The following is a 4,881-nucleotide window of genomic DNA, read 5'->3' as shown; positions in this document are numbered from 1 at the left end:
AAGGTTAGGTATCAAGTATCAAGTTACTTGATATCAAGTATCAAGTTATTTGATATCAAGTATCAAGTTACTTGATATCTTACCAGGATGGAAAGAAACATCATCCGGCATGTAGTTCTAGTCTGTTATATTTATGTATGTTCTGATCACTGTATTGGGAATTTTATTACATATTTTTCTTTTCTTTTTACATTCTTCATCTTTATATTTTAATATCCAAAAGACCATTCCGTAAATGGAATTCTCATAACAGAACAAGGAAAGGTCATTTAGAATTTTAGATCTCAAAAGAGCTGCCCATTAGTTAACAGCTTCGAACACTCGTATGGCATCTGCAAGAACTTGAATATCTTAAGTAGTGTTCAGTATTCCCAGTATCCACAAACTGCTTTCCTCAACTATACAGACTTCAGTGTCTATGTCCAACACTACCAATACTACGTAGTCAACCGATACTTTGGGGAAACCCTACGGCGATAATTAGGTAAGGGTTTCTTTACTGCAGTCTTGGCATCCTAGAGCTCTATCACCGGTTCTTGCCACATAAACAGCGCACAAAGAAACCGAAGAGGTAGAAACGAGGATAAGAGGAAGACAGAATACAGAGCTTACTTTATAGACACTTAAGAAAGTTGATCGCGTCAGGTGATAAAGTTAAAGGAAAGAGGAATGGTCGCAGATGGTGACAGAAAAGTTTTGTAAAATCCTAGTAGAAGCATTAATACAAAACCTTAACTTAATGGCACGGAAATCTGGATTGACGGAAAGAATCGTACTGTGAGAGAGGATTTTTTCATTGACTACGAACTTTCTCTGATTATACCACCTCTTGTTTCTGCGTGGTATATTGATATAAAATCGCTAATGTGGTCAGAACATCAGGAGGAGTGGAAAATAAAATAAATGGAAAGCTTCCCTGAGGCTCACTGTTGTGCCCAGGGCTAGGAAGAAACATAACTTGTAACCAGGTACCTAGCTTCGTGAGGCATGTACAATTAAGTCCTTTCTAAAATGTTCTCGTATACGTTTAAAGATACAGCATGAAAAATTTTGAAACGGTTACTAAGAAGCAAGATCGCCAACCACCTAGATACCCATCAGTTACACAGCCCGGGGCAACACGGGTTTAGAGCAGGTCTCTCTTGCCTGTTCCAACTACTGGACCACTATGACAAGGTCCTGGATGCTACAGAGGATAAACAAAATGCAGATGTAGTATACACAGACTTTGCAAAAGCCTTCGACAAGTGCGACCACGGTGTATTACCACACAAAATGCATGATAAAGGAATAGCAGGAAAAGTTGGTAGATGGATCTATAACTTCCTAACATATAGAACACAAAAAGTAATAGTAAACAGAGTAAAATCTGAAGCAGCTACGGTGAAAAGCTCTGTTCCACAAGGCACAGTACTCGCTCCCATCCTATTCCTCAACCTCATATCTGACAGAGATGTAACAATAGTTTCACGTCTTCCTTTGCAGATGACACCCGAATTGCCATGACAATCCTCCATCGAAGACACCGCACGCAAGACTCCAAGTGGACAATAACCAAATCTTCAAATGGGCCACTCAAAACAATATGAAGTTCAATAAAGAGAAATTTCAACTACTCAGAAATGGAAAACTTGAGGAAATTAAAACACTAAAAGGGCATACAACGAATTCTAACCATACAATAGAGCGAAAAAGCAATGTGAAGGACCTGGGAGTGATAATGTCAGAGGATATTGCCTTCAAAGACCACAACTCTCCATATACTCTGCCCTTCTTATATCACTTCTTCTCTGTAAAAACCTCTCATAAGCGACCTTTTTCTCTTTTACTGCACCCTTTATTTCATCATTCCACCAATCACTCCTCTTTCCTCCTGCACCCACCCTCCTATAACCACAAACTTTAGCCCCATATTCTAATACTGCATTTTTAAAGCTATCCCATCGCTCTTCAACCCCCCCTCCCCCCCACTACTCATATTTGCACCAGCCGACCTTTCTGCCAATAATTGCTTATTTCTCACCCTAATGTCCTCCTCCCATACTAAATAAACTTTCACCTCTCTCTTACTTGTTGTCGCCATTTTCCTTTTGTTCCATCTACCTCTTACTCTAACTGTAGCTACAACTAAATAATGATCCGTTATATCAGTTGCGCCTCTATAAACGTGCACATCCTGGAGCCTACCCATCAACCTTTCATCCACCAATACATAATCTAACAAACTACTTTCATTACGTGCTATATCATATCTTCTTTACATATTTATCCTCTTTTCATAAAATATGTATTACTTATTACAGACCTCTTTCTACACATAGCTCAATTAAAGACTCCCCATTTTCATTTACCCCTGGAACCCCGAATTTCCCTACTACTTCCTCCACAACATTTTTACCAACTTTGAGATTCCCAACTACAAATACACTCTCACTTGGTTCACAACTCTCCATGCATTCAGTATTTCCCTAAATCTCTCTCCTCAACACTGGTCTAAAGCGTCATGCGTTTTCACTCACCGTGAGACGGGCCAAAACAGCATGGGTACAACTCCTTGGCTAGTGCAGCGTTGTTATTGTTCAATACCACTCGTATCGTGGGTACAATAATGTAATATACTGCTTGTTGAGCTAGTATACAAACAGGGGGTAGAATGAAATTAGCTCAGAGGCGTCCACACCACCGCATGTCCTTCGATGGTGGGTACAACATCTAGCTTGGCTGGATGCGCCATTGTTAAGGATAGTGTGGTCTAATGGTCTAAAGCGTCAGGCGTTTTCGCTCACCATTAGGCGGGCCAATACAGCATGGGTTAGACTCACTGGCTAGTGCAGTGTTGTTATTGATCAATATCACTCTTTCCACCAATCACTCCTCTTTCCTCCTGCACCCACTCTCCTATAACCACAAACTTCTGCCCCACATTCTAATACTGCATTTTAAAACTATTCCAACCCTCTTCAACCCCCCACTACTCATACTTGCACCAGCCCACCTTTCTGCTAATAGTTGCTTATATCTCAACCGAACTTCCTCCTCCCTTAGTTTATACACTTTCACCTCCCTCTTGTTGTTGCCATTTTCCTCTTTTCCCATCTACCTTATACTCTCACTGTAGCTACAACTAAATAATGATCAGATATATCAGTTGCCCTTCTATAAACGTGTACATCCTGGAGCCTACCCATCAACCTTTTATCCACCAATACATAATCTAACAAACTACTTTCATTACGTGCTACAACATCCTTGTATATTTATTTATCCTCTTTTTCATAAAATATGTATTACTTATTACCAAACCTCTTTTTACACATAGCTCAATTAAAGACTCCCCATTTTCATTTACCCCTGGCACCCCAAATTTACCTACTACTCCTTCCACAACATTTTTACCCACTTTAGCATTGAAATCCCCAACCACCATTACTCTCACACTTGGTTCAAAACTCCCCACGCATTCACTCAACATTTCCCAAAATCTCTCTCTCCTCTACACTTCTCTCTTCTCCAGGTGCATATACGCTTACTATAACCCACTTTTCACATCTAACCTTTATTTTACTTCATATAATCCTTCAACATTATTGCTACTCCTTCTTTAGCTCTAACTCTATTTGAAACCCCTGACCTACTCCATTTATTCCTCTCTACTGAAACTCTCCCACCCCCTTCAGCTTTGTTTCACTTAAAGCCAGGACATCCAGCTTCTTCTCATTCATAAAATCCACTCATCTCTTTCTTATCAATGTCTTTGAAATTTAAATTTACAAAATAGGATACACAGTAAAAATATGTAAATAAACAAAATTCCAATTAAGATACTCCAGCAGAAGCGTCATTCTCTAGTTAATGCGTAAAAAATAACTTCGTAAAAGAAAATGGTAAATAAATGTTAAGCAACTGGAAGAGAATACCGATTTTTTTTTTTTTTTTTTTTTTTTTTTTTTGGAAAAGCCACTCTCGGTGTAAGTTTGAAGACGATTATACAAGACTCTCCCGTTATTGCTTGGAATCCAGAGATTCTCCAGGTTTTTTTATTTATGTTAGCAAACTTTCACATTTACAGTGACGCAGAGTAAATATAATGGATACTAAATGATACTTAACCTGTATCAGCTCTTAAAGAATGAAGTGGTTTAAAATAGGTTAATTAAAATGTATTTTTCAGTGATTTTATTTGGAAAAAAATACAGTTTACTAACACATCAATCTCGAATGTTTCACGTCGTCCGGAAGAGACTTTTAAACGTTATTGTATGTATCCAGGAAAGCGTAGGTTATATATCATGCTCATAGAGCACATTAATAAGTTAATTAACTGCTTCATGTTCCTTTCCAGCGATTAAAAATTGAAGCCGTTCGGATGAGGCGTTCTCAAGTTATATACTACAGTCTGGGGTATTATGTATAACAGAAGGTACATCTTCCGTTATACCTAATTATGGGATGAGACATAAGAATATTACTAGTAGTAGTTTTGCTCCTGAAACATATGACATAATAGAGTTTGCCAATGATGTCAAATTAATGGATATTTAGATTAGAAATAGAAGCTAAAGGGAGAAGTACTTTTTAGTCTCGGGGCGAGTGAAATATTTTTATAAAGGAGGGTGCAACAATCGTGACTGTTTAAGTACAGTATTCATCAGAATCTGGACAGGTTGCCGCACTGGTCGAGAATGTCGGGAAATGAACTTTAATTTTGCTTTTGAGGCTGTTGACCACGATAAAGAATTTGATATTATTTACTTAGATTTTAGTAAGGCTTTTGATAGAGTTCCGCACCATAGACTGTTAAAGAAAGTGGCAGCTCATGGCATTGGGGGAAAAGTGCTCTCGTGGATCGAGTCATGGCTCACTGACAGGAAGCAGAGAGTG

This window comes from Cherax quadricarinatus, unplaced genomic scaffold, assembly GCF_038502225.1.
Source record: "Cherax quadricarinatus isolate ZL_2023a unplaced genomic scaffold, ASM3850222v1 Contig2002, whole genome shotgun sequence".
Classification (NCBI taxonomy): domain Eukaryota; kingdom Metazoa; phylum Arthropoda; class Malacostraca; order Decapoda; family Parastacidae; genus Cherax; species Cherax quadricarinatus.
Note: the sequence above shows the minus strand (reverse complement) of the source record.